Source organism: Nipponia nippon, unplaced genomic scaffold (genome assembly GCF_047370975.1).
Source record: "Nipponia nippon isolate SJK-2023a ecotype South Korea unplaced genomic scaffold, ASM4737097v1 scaffold_6, whole genome shotgun sequence".
Lineage (NCBI taxonomy): Eukaryota > Metazoa > Chordata > Aves > Pelecaniformes > Threskiornithidae > Nipponia > Nipponia nippon.
The window spans coordinates 9,121,977-9,148,693 of NW_028262380.1; positions in this window are offsets into that span (position 1 = coordinate 9,121,977).

Genomic DNA, 26,717 nt, shown 5'->3' on the forward strand with positions numbered 1-26,717 from the left:
AGCTCCGGGGAAAAAGTACGCCTGCGATCTCGGAGGGGGTAGGACCGTGTGCCTGGATGCATGTGTGTGTGCGCGCATTGTTTTTTTATTTTTCTTAGTCATATTTGTGCGTTATTTTCCTGTGTGTCCATGGCACCTTACTTCAATGAACAGTTTGAAAGGCATATGCTGTTCAGCAAAGGGGAGAGAAATTCTCCTGATCTTTTTTTCTCTTGTCTCAGTGAACATGCCATTTTTTGATGCTTTTCCTAGGGCTTCTGTGGCCTATGCTTTACACCACCTGGTTGGTGTAATTCATGAATCTTCTATTAATATGACAGGCTCTGCAAAGGTGACCAAAATGTTAAGGAGACAGATGCCATCAGTATCTCTCAAGGGTAAATACTTGACATTTGTTCCCTTTTGTTGTGGCTGGTTTCTGTTCCAGATCTTGGCACTGTGGCTGAGCCACTGAGACTAATTGATTTTTGCTCCTCCCTCAGATGCTCTGGATGAACGTTAACCATAATTTTAAGAGTTTCCTGTGTTTTCCTCAAATGTCAAAGCCTTTCTCTCCTGCTGGAGAAACACCATCTTACACAGATGAGCGATGTGGCTGAAAGAGTCCTTATAACTCATAAGAAGTCACAGGGCACTTTCCACCACCAGCAGAGCATATTTTGCCCTTCAGGCAAGAAAACAGGTCTTTGCTAAGGGTATAGCTAGCTCCACCTTGAATGAGCTCAGCATCTCGTTCTCATAGAGATCTCACCTGAAAAACTATCTCAGGATCTGCTGTGGCTGCCCCAGAGATGACTAACATGGAGGCAGGACTAGGCAGAATTAGGTCTGGTGCAGATACCTGGCCCTGGTATTGGAGAAGGTGGCTTGTTTCTCTTTGCCCCACCATGAGACCTATCCAATGCCACACAACACGAGGAAAGGGGAGCAATGCCCATTCTCAGAGAGCAGAATATTTGGGATTTGGGGCTCATGCATGTGGGTCCGCTTTGAGTGGAAAAACACAGGCTTGGACCTAAAGCATATAAAAGCATAGAAAAGTGTATAGAAGCATCTCTAGAACTACCGAGACATCTTGGGGACTTATTTTCCGTTCTGATTTTCTACAGTTCACAGTGCAGGAAAGGGTCCCAATGTCACAACCAGAATGTTTAGACAACAAATGATCATCACCACAGAGTGGAAAAAGAGAGGATGATGGTCTCTGGGGTGGTCTCAGAATGGATGAGAGATACCATGAGTGAACTCTAAACTCTGCTTGTGCTTAGAAAGCAGCAAAAGCAAGGAGATGAGGAAATCTCTTCTGTTCACTTCCTTGCAAGCTGCTTAGTGCTTTGGATCTCAGCTAAACTGCCCAGATCCAGCCCACGTAAGAGACTGAACATCAAGCCGAGATCCAGCCACGCTCTTGGCTCTGGGACACAATTCATATCTCTGTCCAAGCTGCACATTGTGGGCCTGCTCCAGGCTGAGCACGCTGCACTTCTCCTCTGAGACAAAGCCCCATATCCATGCTGTCCACATCATATTTATCCTTAGGAGACTGTCCCAGGAAGATTGTTTCATCTTTGGCAAAACCCTCTTTTGCAAACCAGCATTGTGTTGGGCTCATCTCTCCTTTCACACTCCTTCCCAAGGCAGTTACTTGTCTGCTGTAATTTACTCTTTAATGCAGCACTTTCCTATTCTGTGAGACAACAATCATGAAGCATTTAAATTCCAATTGAGTAGGGCTGGAGTGCAGAGGGGCTGCGGCTTGCGCAGCGAGGATAATGGGAACCTGAGACAGGGGACACCAGTTCAAGGCCCCCCAGGAAGGAAGGCTACAAGCTTCTCCCTCACATTCCCATCTCCCTAGAGATGTAAATCAAGAAAATGAAGGGAGGGGAAGAGGAGGAGGGGGGTGTTTATAGAAAGAAAAGGGAAAATGGATTGAGTTGTGCTGAATTCTAAGACAAGGATCAGCTACACAAGAGAACTATTGAATAGCTGTGAAATCTGGAATTGAGCCATCAAAAAAGCTGCTGAGCTGCATGTGAATCAGGTTGATTGTTTTTGAGAAGCACCTGATTTTTTTTTTTCCCCCCTCTCTCTCTCCCAGGCTGCGTGCTTAGCCTTGGAATTTGAACATGACTGCCGATGTGCTAAACTGCTTTTCCTTGAGATAGAGACATTTTAGAGAGCGGGAGAGGAGGGAGGGCGGGGGAGCGTCTCTCTGAATGTGAAGGCCATGGTATCCGGGCCGGGAGCTGACAGGTTCCCCACTGCTCCCAGCAATCGCAGCGAGGAATTTACACTGCTGGCAGAAAGCGAGCAGGAAAAGTAAAGAGCTGTAACTCCCTGGGATGCGGAGGAGAGTGCTGCTCAAAGGGCTGTGTGCTGCTCCATAGCTGGGCTGCAAGTACTTTTCGCTCGCTCCTCACCAGCTTTGTGCTCCCAGGAACTCACATTTCTCACCTTGTCTCCCAGGACAGAGCTGGCGCCTATTTCCTGCTGAGTGGTCCCTGCTGGACCTCGGGAAAATGAATTGCAAAGCCCCAATTTAATATTACACTTACCATCATAGTGTCTGATTCTCCCATGTGCATTGGTGGAGTTATAATTCCCTCTGCAGCCTTCACTAGTGAGGGAAGCAAAGCACAGGGATGCTAAGATGCTGTTTTCCCGAAGAGCACTGTGATTCCAGAGTGCCTTAAAAAAGTACACTGAAATAAAAAAAAAAATAGCAAGGCTGCTTTTAAAAATCTAGCAGTTTGCCTAGGATTATGGAATGAGTTGGGATTGCAAGAGTGAAACCTTGCCTTTCCTCATTTGGTATGGCTGAGAACCATCTCTGTTCTAATTTATTATTATTGTATTGCATTATTGTGTAATTTTATTGCATTAAAAATCATGTGAATAGCACCATGGTGCTCTACAAACAGAGAGCAACACAGAGCCACTGCTCCAAGGAGCCTTGTTAAACTGCCTCCAGATTTGACTCAAGAGACCTATACTCTATTACCTTATGCAGAAAACATCTACATTGTTTTATTGTTGTTTATTTACTGAGCTCTGAGGGTAAGCACTGTGCTGAGCAAACTTGCGCAGTCTGGACATATCTATCAAACTTCAGTTCTTCTGCAACGGGATGTGCTCATCTGGCCTCTTCCTTCTTCCCTCTATTGTGGTACCATAACCACAGCCCAACACCACAGCCTCTCTGCCTCTCCAGAGAAGTAGGTGATGACAGTCAGGTCCCCCCAGCCCTTGGAGGGGTGTCCAGACCCTGTAGACCATCTCTGTCCATAGACATCCGGTATGTCAATGTAGTCCTGGGGTCGCTCTCAGTGCCACCTTCACCCCACAAGAGCGTCCGGCTGTTTTGAGCCTCTGTAGCACCCACACATCAGGCCGGTGTTAGGACAAGCTTTAATAGCTGTTGGCTGCCACAGCAAACCAAAGGAACTGGGATGCTGCCATGCTGGGGTCTGCAGTGACACTGGAGATACCCGAATGAGCCATGGCTCAGGGCTGGAGGCAGGGAAGGCTTCATGGCAGGAGGGAACCCAGCACACACTGCTCCCACAGCCCTGACCTCATCAAGCACCAGATGGGAAAAGGCTTGGTCCTCAGGTGGTTATTTTTTTCCTTTCAATGGAGAAGACCCTCTCATGGGATGAGACACACTCACTGCAGGTAGAAAGGAAAGGAAATGCCCCACTGTCCCCTCAGTTCCCAACCTGCTTTTGTGCTTTTGGTCCCTGAGCAGATCTCAGCATCCCAGCACCGGTTATGTATGAGGTGCTGCCCTGAGAAAAAACTCACAGCAATTACTGGCTAACCATCCCGCCAGGCAGAGGGGACTCTGAAATCACTGGGTCGGCAGTGACTCAGCTCCGGCAGGGGGTCAGGGGCAGCGGGAGGGCAGCAGGAGGGCAGGCACTGTGCACTGGCCACTGCTGCCCGCTGCAAACCTCGGCCATTCACACTGAGCCCAACTCAAGGCCCCTTGAAGTTAATGAAAAGACTCTCCGGGATGTTCAGTGGGCTTTGGGCTGAGCCCTCAGTGTGCAAAAGCAGCTCCACATCCTCTGTAACTCAGCAGCACCGTGAGCTCCAGGAGCACCCAGAGACACCCAGGCTGAGTGGCTTTCGGATAGGTGCAGGCAGCATCTCCCTATGGCAGTTGCTAAAGCACCTCAGAGGTTGGCAACCAGTTTTTTCTTCTCTTTTTTTTTTTAAAGGGGAAAAAAAAAATTAACCTTCACCTCAGGTCCCGACTCACATAACCACAGATCAGATTCTACTAATAATTTTCTTGCTTAAGTGACGCATAACAAACACTGCGAGTTTACTTTTGCTTTGCGAGCAGCTGATCTTTGGAACAAACCGCCCACAGGCATAAAATCATGTCACCCATTTGCTGATTTAACCCTCTGAGTGCTCACGCATCTCTGGACCTTGCTAAACTGCTGCTTGCAAGAAAGCCTGGTGTCTGGGAAATTTTCTCATCAAACGTGAAATAACGTCCAGAGAGGGTGTGATCTCTTCTTCACCTGTTTCAGATTGGGATGCCTTTGCTCAGGTCAGTGGTCCCCACATACGGGCCCAGGGATGTGGGTGAAGGCAGGGACTGCCTGCCCCATCCAAAATTGCTGACTAGCTACTTATGCATATTTTCTGTGGTGGCATTTTTTCCTTATTACAAATTCTTCTGAGGATCCTTTTATCCATTAATAATAGATGAGCACGCTCAGCCGTGGCTCCCCCTCAGGCCAGCCTGAGCCTCAGCAGTGCTAATACAGGGTTTGGAGGGCACCAAAACCTACCACCGTGACCTCAGGCTGAGCAGAGGATCCTGATGGGACACCATGGGACACATGGGCTGATGCCAGTCTCAGAAGGACACATTGCTGCCGTAAATAAAAGTAGCCAGGGCTTGTTTTCATAGAGATAACCTCTTTTCCCCTCCAAAGCACAGGGTGCTCACCCTCACTGCCTACCCCGTGAGCCCTGGCTTTGCTTTGCCTGGACACTGTTGAGGTGCACGGACCCTGCCCGGGAGTCCCACTGCAATACCATGACCCCTTGTGCAAAGGCAGAGATGACACATGCATGCCGACCTGGGTGTGCAGCTGCTTGTGCCAGCAATGACACCCTGACACACCCTCCCATCTGCAAAATGTGAACAGGGCACGCCTCGTATCACACCCATAACTTGAGAGTGACTGTGCCCTGTTTTGCAGGTGGGGATAACTGAGTCTGCACCAACGGAAGGGCTTCCCCAAGGTCATACAGGGAAGCCCTGCCAGAGCATGCCCTGTAACATAATTTAAGCATCAAAACACAGCTCATGGAGGAGGCAATTGCTCCTATATTGTTCATGTGCTTTCTCCCCTGCCCTGTGCATTCAGTGCTCAAAGCATGGAAGATTTGCAAGTGCAGCAAGTTGGCTGCAGGCTGCTGAACAGCAGGTTTCTGTGGAGTCCTCAGACTAACACATTTTTGGAAGAGAATTTTATTTCTGTCCATCCCCAGCTTATGTTTTCATCCAAGCAAAAACCTGCTTGACCTAATTTCTCCACCTTGCTGATCAAAGGTCATGTTTTACCAGGATTATTTCTGTCTTCATTGTAGGCACAGCTGGTAAACAACATGGAGATTTTACAGTATTTAACTTTCTGATAGATTTATGGAGGCTCCTTGCCTGACTTCCTTTGCTTCTTTCACAGCTTTTGCACTCACCCTTCAGATGATACCATGCGTTGTGCACCTTCAGGCCCAAAACTCAAAGCTGAGCCAGAGAAAAGAGCTGTGTCTCAGCTATTAGCCACCCACCCTCCCCGCAGCCAGCACCAAACCTCCGCTCTGGATCGCTTGCTTTCAGCAGAGCGGTCACGTTAGGTCAGCAACAGCTCAAACCTGCTCAGGTGCAGTGATGGGCATCGCCAGGCTGCCAATGCTCCTGCTGCCAACTGCAATCAAAACAGAGGGGAGGTGCTAACCCCCTTCCCTGGGCTAGAAGAGCGTATAGCCTGGTCCGCAGTGAGGGCTGGGGCTGGCTCACCTACTGGTCTTTTGGCCTCGATCTCATAGGCTTAAGGAAAAAAAAAGAGGTTTGCTGGTCCAGCAGCCATCTAAAGAATTTTGCAACCTTGGCAGCTGAAGCACACTGCTTGGGAGAGGATAGGAAGGTATCTCCATCCAACACCTGGCCTTCTTGCAGTGCAGTGGTGGTGGTAAGAAGGGTCCATGCTGGATTTCCCAAATTGCAAAGCCTGCCACCATTTGGGTTTGAGGGAAAATTTCTGCAGTTCCCCATTTAAGCAGCTCTAGTAGATAGAGATAACAGGGCAACTATGAGGCCTGAGGTTTCAGCCCTGCATGTGCCGTGGTAACACTTGGTGGCAGAAGGAGCAGAGGATGTCCCTGTGAGCACCAGGTGTGCTCCTGGGTCCCTGAGCAGAGGACAGGGACCCTAGGACTTCCTAGATAAGGATGCTCTTCCCATTCTCCCCGTGCACAGCCCCTTCCCCAAACTAAAACCCTGGCTTCTGCTACACCTTCCTCAAAGCACTGTTTGCATCAGCAGTGAATCAGGGAGCGCAGTCTGGGAGTTCCTGCTTTTGCCAGCACATTCGTGCCAGCAAAGAGATTATTCAAATCCTCTCTCCTGAGGAGTCAACTAAGGGGAAGCTGCGCTACGTGCAAAGTTATAGCCTCTGTACTGCGGTATTGATCCGCAAGCAAAGCCAGTGACTCACAAGGAAATATTATTTCACCTACCAAACAATAGTCTAAATATATAGTATTCAGCATATTTTATCTTCTTTCCATCAGCCTCCACTGGGTAACATATCTTATTCAAACACCATGAAGTCATACTTCCCTGGTACAACCATTTTCAATTATTTATTAAACAATGGAGGTTGGAATGGGTTGAGTCCTGCAATGGTCAATCATTTCTTCTTTTTCTAATTGAGTCAGCAAAAGGTGGCATAGGTGTCCAGAGGTAACAACTCACTCTCTGGTACTGGCTACTGCTTTGGAAAAGTTTCAGACCAGGATCCCAAAATAAGGGCATTGCTCCTTCTTCAGAGGCATTACCCTTGCTAAAAGTACCAGACATGAGGTTTTGCTTGCACTCTTGCCCTGGGGAAAAGATGCATGCTTGCACTTTTTCATCTATTTTAAGTCTGAGTTGGTTTATTTCATTTATAACATGAGGTGGTCAAAGAGGATGCAGAAAGGCTCTGGAAATATCAGCTTATCTACCTGAGGTTTCCAGGAACCTCAAAGCAAACTCTAATCGGAGCACAAAGCAAAGCCCGAACCCACTTGTGAGTCTTTTAACTCTGGCTTTCCCAAAAGTGTTGCCACACATAAGTTGGGTGTAACCCTTGCACTACCTAGGACAACCCTGTCACCCTGCCATGTCCCCATGCATCTCCCAGAAGCTGGGGAGTAACTGCATTGGCAGTACAGGTAGGAGATGTGTGCAAGGACCCGTTTTCTGGCTTCAGAGAAAGAGCTTAAATGAGGCAGGTTAAAAAAATGGAAATTTTTTAAAAATTCCCCGTTGAAAATTCTGGCCACTGATGGTGAAAACAGGTTTCTTATTAGAAAACTCTGAAGCTTTCTGAAGCGTGTAGCAGCCAAAAAGCATTGGCATCACTGCGAGATAGGAGAAAGTGTCTTAAAGCAAAGATATTTATAAGTGTGGGTTAAATTCTCCTCAGCTATCAATAATCTACTGATCGCAATGGTATGACAGGAGATGGGGCCTATTGGCTCTGGGAAACTGCCCTGATTTTTACCAGGAAATGGTGTAAATGAAGTTAAGCTCTAATTTGTGGATAATTGAGTGATCAGTGACAAATGTTCCTGTGACACACAACAAGCTGTCACGGAAAAAGTATGCTGCTACAGCTACGTGTCACATGTGGTTTTAAACTGATTATTCTAAATCATCCAGTGTCTCTGCTTAGTGTTTGTTAAAAAAAATCCCCCAAATTTGACCTTTACAAAGTTTAAATAAAAATTAAAAAAATGCAATGGGAGATAAGTCAGAGGAGATTTTGCTGCCGACTTGAGTGGACTCTGGCCAGGCTGCCGAGTGGAGTACTTATGTGGGTAAAATGAGATGCTCACCCTCTTCACTTAAAGAAATGTCATGCAAACAAACATTTTCGGGTCAAAAATCCCAGATGTGCTGGTTTCCCAAGTGTAAAATAATAACCCGGTGTGGAGAGCTGGTGTTGCAGCTCCAATTTGCCCAGATAGGCTAAGGGTAGCCTAGAATCACAAACCTGAGCCTCCCCAAATATGCTCTGTTTGGAACATTGTGCCATAGAAAATTAATTGCATTCCAGCTCCAGGGAGCATTAGCACTTTTCTGAATTCAGGGCCAGCCTGAGGAGCAGCCGTGCCCTAGGCAAAGAATCCAGCCCCCTCCTGGCCTTTGCCCCTTCCTCTGCAGGACTGAAAAGGAAAAATTGTAATAAATCACAGCCTTTAGAGACACCTACTAAACACTGCTTGGAATATAAATTTATAAATAAAATAGGAACTGAATGTACTCATCTCAGCACTCAACTGTGGCTTTTCCTCCTTTCTCACTTTCATTTCATCTTTCCTTTCTTCCAGCTTTGTTTCACACATTCTCCTCTCCCCATCCCCTCCCCCTCGCTTTCCTCTGTTTTTTCCCCCCTTTGTTGTCTTTTACTTTCTAGCCCCTTTCCAAGACTGTCCTTTCTCACCCTTTCTGTTCATCATTCCCTATTGGCTGTTAGGTCTCTTTCCTTCTTCCTCAGCATTTTTTTTTACTCTTTTCTCTTCCCCAAGAATGTCCTGAAGATAAGAGAATGGCCCTCTGCAGAACAATCTGTATCTTTCAGAGATTGCATCCTTATCACTCTTGTCCTTACAAATAGCAGTTCCCATTTAAGATACCATATAAATTTTCTCAGGACTGGCATTTAGGTATAAAGGAATCCAGAATCACTGTTTTCCTTTGGAAAGTTTGGCATATATGTGGTGCTTGCAATAGATGATACATTACTTAGGAACAAACCTGTTATCCTTGTACAAGATTTCTGTGGTTGTGGAAGGTTTGAGCATGCAGGTAGTTAAAAACTGATCTGTACCAGCAAAGAGGCTTAGTCCTGGCCAATTTATACTCTTGTTATTCTTACAAGCTTGGGTTACTGTGAGTCATGTAGAGTGCAAGGAGTAAAAAAACTAATTCAAGTTCCTACGAGCTTCTCTATTCACAAGTTTTATCACAGTAACCATCTAAATCTCTCTAACATGATATAACACCCCCAATGGGGGTGAAATATGTCAATATGAAGTTGCTTATATTGTTCTAGTTACTCTGTCAGGGGAAGGGAATGAAATATGTACATAAGGTCCTTTTATGTCAGGATACTTGATTCTGCCTGAGCAGCTGCAGCTACAAAAAGTCTCACACTGCTAGTCAGTGGAGATCTAGCAGTACAGAAACTATCTGTAATAACCTGAAAATGAGGAAGAAAAACTATTTTGTGAATGAACAGTTCTGCAACAGAGAAGCTGTGCAGTTTTTCCAGGATGCCGTGGTATCCTGTTGACATCTGAAACATTGTCTTCATTATCACAGTGGTTACGACACCTTTCCAAGGGAAGCATTATGCTTGCACAGTTTCCCATGAACTCCCTCCCCTCACTCTCCTTTTCTCTCCTGCTGACTCCAGCTTGCTCTGTATGTCCTCAGTACTCGCGTTGTGGAGGCACTGCTGAAAATGAAGAGGCAATTTCTGCTTGCAGTTGGTGCCTGCATTGCCACTGGGCTGCAATGCCCCACTCCTGCCCATCTGCACTTGTTGAGAGGGGGGCTCCATGCAGGAGTCCATGGAGGTTTGGGATATCTGACTTTGGTGTTTCCCCTCCATCCATAACCAACATGGACACTGCTGATTTTCCTGCTCCAAATCTCCAGCAGAGTCCCCAGGATGATGGCTGGGATGAGAGTAAGGTATTATCCTGTAGCCATGAATCCCATAGCCACATGTCCCATAGCCATGACCCCCAAATGCCAGCTCAGGGATCTGGCCAGTGTACACCAGGGCTCCTTCCAGCCCCATGGATAGACCAGAGTATGGTGGTGGACATTGGTGCATGGCCATGTCTCATCCCACCAGGCAGTAAGCCAAGTGTGGGCGCTCCTGGGCATGGAAGCTGAGAAGCATTTCCAGGTCCTGCTGCAGGGACATCTCAGAAGTCCCAAGAGAATAAATGAAGGCTTCAGACTTCAGACTCAAATATCCGTCAGGGCTACACTACCACTGTCATGGTGATGTGTGGAAGTGTCTGGGCTGGCCTTGCACTGGCAGGACAAGGCAGGGTAAGTGTCCAAGGACAGTGTGACGGAGCTCAGTGCAAACTAACTGACCCTGCCAGGAAGGACGTTGTGACTGAGCTATAGACATACTTCTGTAGCTCCGATTAGCTGTAGTCAACCACCCTTGAAGGGCTGATGAAGACCCATACCCTCATTTACTCATTTTTATGGATAGAGTATCAGTTGTATGCTCCTGACAGGTTGCAGACATGCAGACAAAGACCCAGTGTGATATGCTGTGCCTTGGGAGGAGGAGTGTGCTCTTTAATTCAGATAATGACTGACCATATGTTCCTCCTTCCTTAAATTGCTCTACAGAACCTGCTCTCTGGCTCCAGCTGAACTTCTTGAGGGTGGTGGTGGTGCACCTGCAAACACTCGCCACAGACAGATTAGTAGTGCATTCAGACAAAACACAGTGCAAAAACACCTTGCACACATACATGGTAGGTGATTCAGACATATCAGGGATAACAAGCTTGATCTTATCAATTTGATCTTTCTGGGTTGCCTTGTTGTCTTTGATCCCTGCTCCATTAGAATCAACAGGACGCTTTGCCATCACTTTCAATGAGCAGAGTTGGGAGTGAGACTTCTCACCAGGGTAAAAGTCCAAATACAGCATTGCTATTGAAAACAGGGAGTCTTGTTTAAAATATTGAAAGCATATTTATTCCTCATCTCTGCTCCTCAGATGGAATTTAATGTTCTGAGCAAATGTGCATTTTTTTCTCACAAGAAGAATAAACTTAATTGATCCTTTCATTTTTAACTCTGCCCAGTGGCAATCGGTCACCTCTTTGCAATAATATCTGCAAAGAAAATAATCTTTGCTGGATCAGATGAAAAGGCAGAGAAAGAGTCACAGAATTAACTGGCAAAGCAATCTGGTTGTTGCCCTAACATATGGGAATAATAAGTGCCAGCCAGATAAAGCCTGAACACTGAGCTTTCATTTTGTTATTCTAAGCACAAAAATAAATATTTTTATGACTACATGTAAAGAGTAAAAGCAAATAGAGTTAATATGTAAAAATATACATTTGCTTCATTATGTGTAATAATACATATTGATTTCATTACAATATTTTTTTAAAGATCAGTTTTCCTTGGAATAGTGGTCTATTCCTAAAGTGCGGTCTGCCTTTTTCATCCCATCTTTCTAAGGTGTTGTGCTAGTATAGAATGAAAGGGAAATATTAGCTAGGCTGTATTATAAAGAGTTATACACTGTTTTGGGGAAAAAAAAAGCATTTGCAAAAATGTGAACTAAAAATATTTTTATTTTACAGTTGAACATGTTTGCCTGATTTTCAGTCATGGACTGCTATGGGCATGAAAAAAAATTACAGAGAGAGGGAAATGGCAGTAGCTCTCCAACTGTAAAACATTTCAAGCATTAATGCACCAGGCTGCTTCATGCATCTTTGTGCTTCAGTCCCTACAGCCCCACTAAGAGGAAGGGAAGGGCAATGCTATACACTTGGAGCTCAGACCCAGCAGAAACTCAGAGCCAGGACAATCAGAGCACAGAAAGGCACAATGTTTTGCAGCACTGTCCAGGTACAAGGAGGAGTGAAGTTGCCCTTCCCTGGGGCTGGCATTACATGGGCTCTGACGGTCCCTCCAAGCACCTCCACTTACCCAAACACTGGGGCTCCCATCTTCACCCTGTGTATCTCTCACAATGCTTGAGGAACTCAAAGACTTGAATTTTGGCAAGCAGGTGACTTCTGCAGCCAAACACTGGTGTATGGCCTCACGTGCAGCTGTGTCATTGGGAGCCCCATTTTATGTCACCTCCACCCACCTATCGTTGGAGTTAATCCAGTGTATAACTGCCCCATCCTGGTCTGCAAGGTTGGCAAGCGAGCAGCTGCCAGGCTCTGAATGTCTAACCACATTTCATACACTGGAGAGGGAAAGCTGGGAGAAAATGGTCACAGTCCCTTAGGACAAGGACAAGGACAAGGACAAGGACAAGGAATTTTACAGGGACCACGGAAGGTAACTGCTGTTTTCTTTTATTATTCGTGAGCTAGTTTAGTCCAAGAGAGAAAGTTGTATTTATGTGGAACTTGGGGGAATTTGTCCAATAAAAAGACAGAAAACAGCAAAGCCCAAAGGCAGGCAGCCTTCTTGCCATGCCTCAAGGTGCAAAGATGACAGAACCTGCAGTGGTTTTGCTGACCCTGATGCTGAACCCACCTCCTTCTACATTCAGTTTCTGGGAGCTTCATTTCACACTCCAAAAAAATAAAACCCCCTTGACCAACTCCAACTTTCTTTGGCCCCACGCTCATACAACAGCCCATCTGGCTGTTTGAACTACTATGGGCAAATGGTCCCACCAGTGTCATATCCCTCTATTGATTTTGGTCTGGGTGATGACACAGAGGTTAAAGATCAGCGTATATGTACATTATGCAGACTCCAAGGAATGCTGACATGAAGTGCTTGCAACAGCGAGAAAGTCAAACTAGAGAGCACATTCAAAATGTTAAACAGCAAATCTTGGCTTTGCAAACGTTAGTGCTGGCTGCATATGAGAAACTTAAGCTTTTTTATCCAGCTAGTCTGTTCTATCAAGTATCACTTAGTCTGTGGGCTGATTTACCGCACTGCTGTACAAGTGATTTAGCAGATATGGATTCTTTTTAAGAAATGTGCTTATTTGTTTAAAAGCCTGTTATCATGTTGTGGATTTGGACTGAAATGGACTTTTTTTTTTATCTAGTGAGTGGGTGAGTTTGGCGAAATTTTTTAAAATCTAATGAGGAGGTGTATGTATTGCAAAATATTTCTGAAAGTGGGCAAAAGAAATAGTTACCGCAGATTTCAGCATTCCAAACTCTGGATAAATGAAGTGATATGTCAACATTTGTTTTCTTAAGGAAGTGAATAAATTGTGCCTCCTAAAAGAGTAAAACGACATGTAGGCTGCCATTTGTTACAGTCCTATAACTAGTCAGAGAAACTCTCCATAAGCAATGCATGCCCCTGAGAAAAAGTATGATATTCCCAAAGAGGGCTAAAGTGCTTAGATGGAGAGCCAGAATGGGAATAGGTTGACTCTGAAAGTGGAGGAATTAGGGTTAACCCTAAGAAGAGAAACCCAGGGCTGAAGTGCTGGGCCCATGGGGCTGAGAAGAGATTCAGTACTGCATTCATTGCAGCTTTAGTTTCATATCAGATATTTTTCCAGAGATGTCTCTCAATGCCTTGAATCTGCCAAATTGGGTTGAAAACCATGAATGGGGCAGTCTGGTCCCTGTGTTTTTGTCTCAGCTAGAATTCCACTTGCATTGCACTGTTTTTTCTTCCAATTTGAGAGTAAACAAAGCATAACCAAGCATCTCAAGTATTTCCAAAAGGGCTGGTTCAAAGACGATTTTAAGAACAGACAAAGATGTGATATGGTTATTTTGGGAAAAGGATACTCTCACAATCTCTAAACAGCCGATGGCCTCAAGGAGACCTTGTTTTCAGTTGGATCCCAGAGTGGTGAACTTTGGCCTTCATTTTTTTGGCAATAGTTGGTCAAATTGGATTTTAATTCAACAGGTGAGGAGAGCTGCTCACAAAATGTATTGTCAAAAAGTACATTTCTTTGATTTTACTCCTGAAAACACTGTAGAAGCTTTCTGATCACTCCTATTGCTAAAAACAGGTACAATAAGGGGACGTAGAAGAGGACAGTGGCAATGCGGGTCTCCACTGGGCTCCAGGCACCCTTCCTCCTGACTAAAATACACATTTTTTTTAAAGTTTTCCTCTGTTTGGAAGCTTTGTTGCTTTTTGCTCCTTCTTGGCTTCCTTTTGCAGCTTCTTCCCGACCTCTCTGCTGTGACTAGCTCTTCTCTGAGCCACACACAGGTACTCCATGTTCTTCGTTTCCACCATGCCCTGGCTCATTTCATGATATTTCATGTTGTTCTCAAAGGTCTGCCCTGAAGGCACATCATTGTGCAAGATGTAGGTTTTGTTTAAGAACAGGCTACAGACAAACAACAGAAAATATCATCTCAGAAAGATGAAGAACCTGGATTATTTTTAATCTCATGAACTTCAAACTGACTCCATCATCTCCAAATGTCTGCTTGAAATAATGGGAGTAAATCAAGGCAGAATTTTGGCTCCTCTTCCTTAATCTGCTCTAGTTTTCTGTCTTCTTTCATATAATCTTATTTCATGTCTCCCCACAAAGACACCTCTTTTGGAAACATTCAGCTCCATGGCCTCATGCCATGCATTGTTTACCCTGTATTATACTACTCTTGTGCAAACTTATTTTGGTGCGGGGATTTGCTAGACACTGGCAAAGCTCTGCTTCTACACATGACTTCCATGATAGGGAAGCTTTGTAAATAAATAATCACGAACACCTTTGCAAATTGTGAGATGGATAATCCCCTCAAATGCATTTGATGTAAGGGCTCCAGTTCTCTGCCAGAGAAAACTGAAATTAGTGGAGATGCACCCATTAATAGCACCCAAGGGACTGGCCTGTCCGTGTAGTTACTAAGTCTTCTCTCAGATGGTCAGAGGATGGGCCAGCTAAAGGCAATCTCCCTTTGTCTGGGTTTTTCTAAAGTTGCCTCATAAACCACATCATTTATTGGCTTCTGTGAGCCTTCTTTGAGGAGATTTCAAGGGTTGTAGCCTTGAGTTTTGCTAGTGCACATAGGCATTTTTGCCAGGGAATATGGTGTTCAGCAGACCATATTCTCAACTGGAATCAATCAGTGAAGCCTGGTAAATGCAGGGAAGCTTTTACACCAGCTGAGACATTGGCCCACGGTCACCAGAAGAGCGATGCAGTAATGGACAAGAAGGGCTTTGTGGGAGCCCATGGCAAATCTCCCCTTGGCTTTCCCAGAGCCAAGACTTCACCCAAGTGGGTGTGTGCCCTCCTTTTAGGGCCACATGTACCCTGCAGCCTTTAGTAGGTTAACGAAAGCACCATCCTCGAGCTGCCATAAAACACATTTGTGGTCGTGCATGAAGCTCTGGGGACAGGCTTTATCTCTTCTCATTGTTTGCTCTGTGTGTTTTAACACAGAGCCTCAGGACACAACTTGGCTGCGTTACAGCATTTTGTATAAAGCCGACCCTTAAGCCAACCACAGCTAAGACGCTGTAATTTTCATAGAGACATCATGTACTTTTTATGCTCCTTAACTCAACTGCAGTCACAAATCCCTCTTTGTATTGGCAGCTCCTGTGAAAATAAGCTTTAGGAGCTACTTGAAAAAAATGTACCTCTGTGACATTTAGTTGCGTTGCCTGGTCTTGCCTGCCTGCTAAGTGTAACCCTGCATAGTTCACCCTAAAAAAAAAAAAAAAAAAATTTCAGAACTTGCAATTCACATTATGTAGCATACTGTGGAGCCTGTAATTCCAATGAAAGAGACATCAACCTATTAAAAAACAGCTTTGCAATGATTTTCTGAGTGCAATCTGCCTGTATGCCAGTAGCTGGTCATCCTTGCCACTTCCACAGCTCTTTAGCACGACATTAGTAACCAGCATGTAAACAAGGCGCTTTAAAGCTGCTTACTGAGACCAGCGATGGGGCTAAACACACTATTCACCCTGCATTAAATTTCAGTAAAATTGATTACTTTCATGAAGGCCCCAAACTTTGTGCTAGGAGGATCTAAGCCACTTGAAAGATATGATCTCTGCCCAAAGGAGCTTTCAACCAGACAGAAGCCCTGAAGGTGGGGCATTGGGGCGGCCAGGGAGACAAAGGGCAGCCGAATGGCACCAAGAGCTCCCAACAGCACGGGGCAGGTTTTTATGCATGCAGTTGTTGGAGCTCACTGAATAGTTTTACAGTCCTGCTTGGGTAATTTATTGTTGGCTAATTAGATATAAGATTAATTAACTAGCTTGCTGGCCCTTAATTACAAATTTGGTACCTTAATTTATTGCCATTTCTTCCAAATAATGACTATGATCAAATAATGCTAATTTATACTATAGTGGATGCAAATATAATGAACCTGACTCCAGGTTGTACAAAGGCCTCTTCACACTGCTCCCAGGGCGTAATAGGGTCTTAAAGTGAGCACAAACTTAATTTCTGCCCTCCAAGGTGGCTGTATAGTACTAGTGTGCAGTGATTCACCGTGAGTCAGCAGCAAGCCACGTAAAGGCCATGACTTGCACAGCTGCTGAGAAATTGGGATCAAAGGAGCCGGCCCCATTGACTCCTGTTGGCCTGCCATTATACAGAAGAGCCTCGAGGCCAGGCAGTTGGTGTTTGTGTAGGATAACCAACTTGAGCAAGTGGGGGTTGCTCCAGTCTTAATTATTGACCTGATTTTGCCTGCCAGCTCCCTTTCCCAGTTATTGCTCTGTTTCATGTTGCCCTCTGCGAGCCTGGAGCGGAGCAACCCGAGTGTAAATCAGAGCTGAGTCTGGGGCTTAGAAAAAGGGTTATGAAATATCGGTAGGAGCAGGATGCCTCTGGGCAAGGGGAGGGCTGGATGCTGAAGCATGCAGAAGGAGCAGCAGCCTGGACCAAGGTGAAGAAAGGTGGTCTGAAACACCTGACCTACAACTCCCATGGGGCATCTGACAGCAGTTTGGGGCAAAACATTGCTGGTTGCAGCTGCAGCATCAGGGTTGACCTAAAAGCTTTTGCCTTATGGGTGTGTTGGTTTTCTTCCACTCCTCCCTTTCCTCTGCTGAAAACTAGATCCTTAATGGAAGGAGGAATCACTACAAAATCTCCTGTACCCTGTTGAAAATGCAAGCTTGCTTGAAAACCCCTGATTCATCCAAAAATGGTTAATCTGCCTTAAGTATTGTGCAGTGCCCGATTTGAAAAGCACCTCTTTGATTTTAAAAAGCTTAAAAATGTTTCAAGTTCCACTTTGTTTGCTCAGTTACATCTTAAAGAAGTAAAAAGCAGCAAGTTCACTTTCCTAGAGACTGCAGAAAACAAACTGCTGACCAGTCTCCCAGCAGCCCCTCCAGCTCTGTAGATTTAACTTCCTCAGTGCAACAGCATGCAATGATAAGAGCAGCTCTAACCAAAAATCTCAGTCATTACTCTGCGACAGGCCGTATAAGTCTTGCTGCCTGCTTTATTTTTTCTTATGAGATTTTCATATTTTTTCCAAAATACCTTTTTTCCCTGGCCCTGGAGAGAAGAAGGAATTGTGCAAACATAATCGCCTACAGATCTGGAAGCTTGAATGCTTTGGCCCAGGTGTATTGTATGTCTTTGCATTTTTTAAGCCCACCACACAGCAGCAAAGAACCGATGAGTCGTCTGAATCCTTGCCCATGATCTTGACTGCCGAAGGAATGGCAAAAATTATCATTTTGACTCCTTGGTCTCTAAAATGCTCCCCCACCGTATTATTGATGTGTGTGCCTGGATCCAGCCTGTGCATGTCCTTACATACCTAATGAGAGGGACTCGGTGCAGATCCTGACCACCAGACACGCCACAGAGCCCTTTCCCTCTGTTTGACAACGCTTTGGAAGTGAGTTTGGATCTGAATTTATGACACATACTAATGCCCGGGTATCAGGTCCAGTGAAAACAGTGCTGGATAAGGATATGATCTAGCCCTGGCGTTCCCTGTTTGGATTAATATTTATGGGACCTGTATCCCAGGCTTATGATTTGGGGTATGGGAAAGGAATCATGTTTTCCAGAAGCACAGCAGAGCCACATAAATGTCAGAGGGATGAAGATAAGGCATCAGCAGTGTTCCCAGCACTGGGAATTAGGTTTGTGTAGCTGGAGCAGAGCTCAGAGCACCCACTGCGAGGTTCAGCCTGGGGAAAGAGCCCTCCTCTGCAGCTCCAGCCATGGTAGCAGGAGCCGTGCCAAGGCGAGGGGCTGTTAACTCCCAACACGATTACCTTCGTAAGGGGTCCCGCTGAGAAATCTGTCTCTAAAATTATCTTGACCCTCTGCCATACGCACACACACACACGTTTTAAAGGGAAATAAAATGAATCTTCTCTCTATCCATCCCCTTGTGAAATATAAACAATTCCTGATGGATTTTCAGCTTACGCTAGTAACTGACAGCTTGCTAGCTGCTGGCATGATTACTTACAGTCTGGCAAGCACCAGACGACTGCGATGCCTACAATGTGCAATCCCTGAAACGTGGTATTTTTCAGTGCTTGCTGAAGACCAGATCTTCAGATCTGCTCCGTTCTCATCTAAGCAGCAAAACAACTGGCCAGGGTTGAGAGCCCGCAAACCAGAGACTGATCTCTGCAGAAAACCCAGCCCAAATTGGCATAATAAGGGGTGCAGATCTCTTCTGAAAAGTTACCCTAAGCTGTGGGTGCTGAGCACTTGGAAAGCTATCCCTGAATTTGTGCTTGAGTGACCTGAGTTTTTTCTATATGAACAGTTAAGCGGACCCTGCCTACACCCCGTTTCAGGGGAGTTGGATGCCTCGATGGGATTCTTTCTGAGTGAGAGTCTAAATCACAAATAGATTGAGGACTGACTAGGCACAGCAAATAAAATTCCTTATTTGCTCACATAAAAGCTGCATACAAAAAGTAGGGCACCATCATTGCATAGGCCTACTCTCAGCCAGCTAGCAAGCTGGAGCTCATCTCCATGCCAGATAGCAAATTGGGAACCCTCTCAGTTTAAAGCAGGTCCTGCCTAGTCCAGGAAAAAGCCTGTGTGGGTGTAAAGGCACTGATTTGCACCAGCCGTGTGGGGAACAGCCCTACTTCAAAGAACTTTTTTGCAAAACAAAGGTGATTTGAGCATTCAGGTGCCCACCTCTGGCAGAGATGAGGCTGCACCAAACCTTCACTCAGATAGCAAACAACTCTGCGGGACCACACAACATGAATTCACCGGTGACACAGAAAAGCATGAGAGAGTGGGACTCCTTCACTGACTAGCCTTGCAATTGCCAGACCAAACACATGCTGAAGAGCAGCATTTGGCTGCCTGTGGCCACGTATGTCAGATCTGTCGCTGGAAGACACCAGCCAGGCAGGCAAGAGGGCCACCACTTGAGGATATGCAATGAGCTCTTGCCCGTACAAAGCCAAGGTGATATGTTCTTCTATCAACTGGGCACTAAAGTGATGACCAGGCAGTTTTCCAGCTAGCTGTCACCACCACCTCTGGGAATAGTTTGCTTCATTATTTAGGAAAAGAAAAACCCACAAAACCCAGCCCACAATGTTTATGTCATGAAGCAGGACAGACCTTCTGCCCCTACCTGGCCTGCAAAAGGTTACAGCGCTCCAAACCAGCCTGGCAGCTGAGTTTATAACAAAGTGAAGCTATTAAAGAAAACCAATAGCAGCTGAAGCAAGAGAAAAGAAGGGAATGAGGTCCAGGGGGAGGGAAAATAGACTTTCCTCTGTCTTCTGAAAGAAGGTGGGAAAGGGAGCTTGTCCTTAGTATGTGTGTAGCTTGCATCGAGGATGGGAATGAAATTCAAGATCAAGGACAACAATTGGCTTTTCTGCTCAAGGTGACTGACCCAGAGGTGTCTGTGCTTAAGGTCTGTCTCTTATAGAGGAAAACCTTCTGGAGAATGGGCTGGGCAGAGTCTGCCAGTACCAGAGCCTGCACTGGAGATGCTGCTTTGGCAAGTGGTCCATGAGCTGCTCTGAAACCTCTGTTGAAGAAAACAGCTCTCAGAGAACACCATCAGTGCAGCGTTTCTGTAAGTATCACCTGCAAAGCCCCAACTGACCCATGCCTGTGTCAATTCACTTACAAGCAAAAGGATTTATTTTCTCTGTGTTCTCTATTTTGGGGTGCTTATTTGCTGTTACATGATGGTTTTTAGCAACAGGAACACATGTGGGTTGCAAAACTTCTTAAAATGGGTTGTAAGTCATCTGAACCCTTTCTGTGTGCCCGCATCATCTCCGTGCACCAAATGTCTTTCAAATGACACAGCAAAAGTACACAAGAGGTGCCCTGTTGTGCCAGCCCAGTTGTCTCTCCTTTCCAACAGCCTGTGTTTCACCGGAGCTTTGGAGAAAGGAACAAGAAACACTGCACTGGACAATTTAGGAATAGTTAATGAATGGAAGAATTTTCTTTCCTATGCTGCTGGTTGGTGTTTGGCATGCATCCTGAGGCATGGGGGCTTTGGCTCCGCTATGGCAGAGAATCCAGCTCGCCACTGTATTATTGTTATCAAACAGCAGGGCAGGCTCTGGCCCAAGGTGTCAGCTCGAATTTGGGTATGAGCACAAGCCATTTAAGACTGGCTGGGAGAACGCTGCTCTTTGGTAAGGACTCAGTGCCATGATTGCGCGCCAAGCTCTGATGATGCAATTCTCTCCTAGCCCTCAGTCCTTTTGTAATCATAAGTGATTTCTGTATTGGAAACTTTCAAAACAGTTGCCTAGTTCAGACGACGTTACAAAACTTGAATGACTATTGAAATCACGGGATCCTAAAAATTGGGGGAAGAACGAAACACTGTGAAATCTCTCTGTATCCCTGACAAATACAACCTGTTCCAGAGAAGGAGATGTCATAAGCCTGTTTCTTCTAATTTTAAGCGTATTTAAACTTTTCCTAATATCTCCCCTAAATGCCTGGGGAGAAATTACTCTATGCCATTACAGTTCTCTGATGTTCCAGATAAAATTGTTTTTCTCTTACTAACCAGGGCAAACAGAAGTGGGTTTGTGCTCATGCAGCGGGGAAGGCAGGTGTGATTTCCTTCAGTGCCCATCCACAAGGATTACATTGCCCTGCATTCCCATGCTCCAACAAAGACATGTCCATGGGTTGTGTCATTCTTTCCAGCTTTACAAACAGCAGCTGTTTTCTGTTCTTTCCTTTCTATGTTTTCTGAAATTGGGCATTGCCATTTCTAAGCAACATGGTTTATATAAGCAAGGTACATGAACCTGGTTAACGGCCTTTTTAATATTCTTTCCTCTTTACAGAGGGAGATAATTAGCAAAGCTTTTAAGTCAGGAGGACACCATTTTTCTTGATCCCTGCATCAGAACTGGGTTTCTGGTAGAGCAGGGACAGGAGTCTTTAATGGATTGCCATGGTAGCCTGAACACCTGACTGACTGTGTTTCATTTCTGGCTCTAATCTGACCTATTAATTTTAGCCTGAATTTAAGAAAAAAACCCCACAAATAAACCAAGAAAAACTCTAAAAAGGACTAATCCTCATTTAGTGCTGAGGGAAAAAATGATTTCATCTCAAACTTGTGGCAGTTGCAAGTGTTTACCTGCATCCTTTCACAAGAGAGGCACCATTTTGAGTGAGGACGCTACAACATGAAGGCATTAAGCCTGTTTGTCAGCTTCCAGGCCTGACCACACTTTCCAATACCTCTGCCTACACTTTTCCAAGAGGTCCCTTACCATGTCCTTCCCTGTGGACTCCTACCTGGGAGATGGGATCCACAAACATTCATGTTGCTGCCATATCCCATCTTTGCAGTTGAGCTACTGGAAGAGAGAGACCACTCCTGATCCTGCTGAGGTTTCATCCTTGCCCTTCCTCTTCCATCTGTGTCAATCTCACACTTCCAGCATGAATCATTTGAGAATAAGAACAGCTCTTGTACTGTAAGTCTCGATTTGTGCCTTTCACAATTGGATCCTGGTTTGTGGATAAAATCATGGTAATTCAAGTAATACGTTACAATAAGTCATGAGCCCTCATCAGTCTTCTAAAGGGGAAATGACAAAGATGGGTGCATTTTATCAGATATATGTGACATCTCAGCATCACTTTGTCTAGCAAACTGTCAATTTGCAGCTATTCAGAGCACTCTTCTAGACTGTAATTCATAACAGCTCAAGCAGCTTGTGCTGGAGAACTTCATCTTGTCATTCTGTGTTCGCATCTTGTAACCTTAATCTCGCTCTCTCCAGTCACAAATGTCCTCGTCAACAAAAGAAGTGCTGCACACAGCCCCGCCTGCCTTCCAGGACTACTGAGCCATAGCTCAGAAGCCACCCACTAGACTGTTCCCATCTAAGAGCAACTTAACATGGCAGTGCCTATGCTCTCCCTGTAGCTTCCACAATGGTGTAAGGTTGTATTAAGCATGGTGCATGAAACACGCTGGCTGGAATGCTGCTGGCGAGTATTTTGGTAGGGCTTTTATGAGTTCATCTTCATTTATGGTTTCTTAAATTCACCATGACCCTAAAAACTGGAGGGCAACTTGACGCCTCTGCACTACTGCAAAATGCCAACAAGTTCTGGGTATACCAGAGCCCAGGAGCTTTTGTGAGTAATGGCTGTTAAGCTCTGGCCATTGTTCTCAGTGGAGAAGTATTGTCCTTTGGTGGTTTTGAGCGTCGTGGTCAAAACTGTTTTGGCATCACTTGCTGCTCAGGCTGCCAGGCCCAAGCACAGAAACATTGCTGACACAAGCCAGGCAAACAGTGTGATTGCATTCAGCCTGGGAGAAATCTCCTTCCCATATAGATCTTTGCAAAAGTAGAGAAGCTTTTATTGTCTTGGCATTCAAAATACACCTGGGTTGATAGGGAAAGAAAGGAGGAATGAGTACCTCTGAGCTTAGCTCGGCAGGGTTTGCAAAGAACAAATCTGTGACATGAATGCATCCTCAGGACCGAACTTGCCACATGCACTCTAGCAATCAATACACACTGTTTCCTGAGCCCAGCTTACCCAGGTAAGACTGGAGCCAGAGATCCTGCTTCTACCCCTACTGTCTCTCAGTGACAGGGAAACCAAGAGCAGCCAGATTAATATAAAGCTGCAGTAGCTGTCAAGAATGTGGAGTATTGTTATTTAAACCTTAATTCAGTAACAATCCTCATCACCTCCTCAGCTACCTGTCTTGCTCTTAACCAACATGTCTGTGCACGTCACCCATAAGCATGAAATGTGCCCATGTCAATGAGGCTGGAAGCCAAACAGCCCCTGATGATTTTTGGTGAGACAGCTGATGCAATTAGATGTCAGCGCCCGTTACCTTAATGTGTGGAGCTGTGTAGGAGCCGTGCTTCATACCATTAGAGCAAATTCACACCCAATTTGTGTTCCAACCCCTTACAGCCATGTTATCTGAAAGTGTCTTTTTCTCATGATAAATGTGTGAGTAATTGCACGCCGAAGAGGCTGGTTGTACAGGCAGCTTGGTGGAGCTTTGCGTTATGCTTATCGGATTTTTTTATGTCTTTTTCATAGAAAAGACATAAAAAGTGAAACATGAGCTGATGTGACTGGTTTTATATACTGTGAAGCAGGGACCTTGAACAGTTTAATATTTTACCACCATCAATCAGTCCTTTCTCCCCAGCTGAGAATACATTTGGACTCAGCTCACTAAAATTGCTGTTTGTGTCAAAACTAAAAAAAAAAAAAACAGAAACCCAACAAACAGAAAATATTTTGGCCTCTCTCCTGAGACCTGTTAGCTAGTAGCTACATTTTATTCTTACATGCGTTCTCCATTGTTAACAGCACAAGCTATTCTGTGTAGGACAGTTTGTACAAAAGACATAATAAATATTTTTGTACGTGGTGGACCATTAAGTCGTGGAAAAATATCATGCACATCACTGGATTTTAACTGAAGGCTTTAAAATTTTCTTAGAGACAAGCAATATCTGTTGATTGGCTTTACTTATTTTGTGTGTGTCTGTACGGCCACAAATATTAAGGGTCCAAAGCCTGAAAAAAAGGAGGAAAATCACAGACACAGATAAGAACTGTGTCTCTTCAAAATCTAGTTATATTCTCTAATGGCATTTGTTACCTCACTCAAGAGAAATGCCTCATTTTTTCACAAAAACACACTGAACTTCAAACAGGAAAAAGTTGCTTTATACAATGGGACTGGGTGGCAAAAAGAAACTGAATAATTTCCAAGTGTGACCAGTAACAGAGTACACCATGTGGCATACATCTGCCACATGGGGGTTTGTTGTACTGTGAAGTTTTTATTGCTGCGGGTTTCATTTGTCTGCATGACACATGAAATGACAGAAAGGCAGGAGCCCCACAGGATCTGACCAGCAAGAGCCATTCCAACGACATAGCCGTGCTCAGAGTTGCAGACCAAGAATAAAAACGAACGTGTGGGAAGAAAAGCATTTCTCAACACAAAAAAATAACAACAATAAAAAAGCAAAATTTTGAAAGGTTTCAGGCGTCTTACAATGCAAAGAGTGTATTCTATGTAACTGCTTAACTTTCCCATCGAGTTATTATTGCTTACTTCAGGAGTCAGTTATATGCATAGAAAGGCCATTCCTGCCCTCCAGACATCGTTGCCAAAATAGATGTGATAAGATAAATGGGGTGGAAAAGCCTCATTTTACGGAGTTTTGAGACAGCGGGAGAGATTGAAATCTAGATCAGAGAACTTATTTGTGTGACTAAATATCCTTCTAGAAATAGGCTTTAAAGACTTGGCTGCTCTTGCATAAGAAATCTGTGGTAAGGCTGAACTCCCCCTGAGAGTCTCCATCCAGAAGAAGAAAGTGGAAGTCTCCTGGTGTTCCCTACCTCTGCAGGGCATGTCTGTGTTGGACATCCTCCTGTCACATTTTGCAACAGCTTCAAGTCATCATCTTCTTGAAACCTATGAAATCTGCTCTCTAAGCAGTCTTGGGTAGTATATACTCATAATTTTTCCTAATTCGGGGATTGCTGAGGAGGGTGAAGCCAAGAGGGAAATTCTGCTCCATCTTGCTCATATCTCCTACCTCCTGTTGTCCAGAGCCTAGTTCCTGCTCATGTACTCTCAGATCATCTGAAGCAGCATTAATTACTTAATAACTTGTCTTTATGTCTAAGATCAATTAGACAGTACAGAAGAATCTTTTCCTTTGTTACTCTCCCCAGCTCCTGAGAGAGCATCTCTCTTGCTCTTTTCAGAGAACATCTTTTTTTAATTAACTTTTTTATTGAGCTGTTCAGAAAAATCAGAATTACAGAGCTTCAAAGATACAATTAGCATAATGTAACAGTAACATCATTAATGAGGACTGGCATGCATTCACCCAAGAGGGCATGATTACATAGAGCACAATAGCAGCTTCTTTCTGCAATACCAAAAAGTCCCAACTCGGGCAACCATCGCCTTTGTGTTGCACAAGCTGAGAATTGCCTTCACATCCCAGTTTCTGCTCCAGACAGGGATGCTGTAGCTCTTGCAAATGTATGAACGGCCTGCAAACAACATGACACACCAACAAAGGAAAGTAGTAGAGAACAAACTTCTGACTGACCATGAGAGAGAAGTAAATGCCTTTAAAATGTAACCACTCCCTCTGGCTGTTTCAAAAGCTGATGAAGAACCAGACCAAAAAAACAACCTGCAAACCACAGAATGAGTGGAGATTTTGTGTGATATTGGAGGGTTGCATAGCTGAAGTAACATGTATTCATAAAGAAAGAAAAATTCTGATAAGGAGCTAGAGATTGTCAGTCAAAGGGAATTGTGAAAGATGCCACATGCTCGCTTGCAGACCTGCCTTAATGAAGTGGATGAATTTAGCCATGGAGGCCACCAAGCTTTGGGTGGACAAGCTCTGATATTGTTGGCTGGAAATCCTCTCAATACTTGTATTCCAGCATTGTTTAGGTTTTTCTTGAGATAGTAAATGTTCTAAAACGAGAGAAGCATCATATGTATAACATCTAGACACATGTTCTCCAATTTTTTCAGGATTTCCTTATGAGAGGTCCCCCTTCTGCTACAGACATTTTTGCGTGTAGTAACAGAGCTGTGGATTTTTACGGACAGGAGTATGGCACAAGCACATAGACCCCTATTCAGAGCATGTGTTTTATCTTGGAGTACTTAAACTTAACCAAGATTTTACCATGTGGGTTGAATATGTCTAGAGAGCTTTCTAGCCCTAGTAGTGCTGTGTAACTATGCACACAAGGGTATATGATGGTAGATTAGATTTATGCAAAATCTGCACAGGTTTTAGTACAGACTTCACAGTCAGCAAACCTTTCCAAACTGACCTCTGCAATTCCCCCTGCTTAAGGTTATCCCATTCTTTCAGTGTTTTGTTGGGGCATCAAGAATATTGACTCTCCTGTGTGAACCGTCCGGATGCTTACCGTGTGTCTTTAATTGGAATTTGTTTAACAAAGAAATATGCATTTGTTTCTTGGCTTCTCCTTACATACAGTACTCTGTCTGTGCCTCCCTCACAGAGGTCCTGGTTGCTTCCCTCCGACCACCCTCCACCCCAACAGCGGTGCATTATGATGGCAGCCTGACTGGTGCTGACAACTGAAGGTCATATTTGTCCATCAGCTGCATAAGACAGAGGTGGAAAAATGGTGAAATCTGCAAAGGGACTTTGATATAACAGGCATTTTAGGTGCCCAGAGCCAAAACATAGA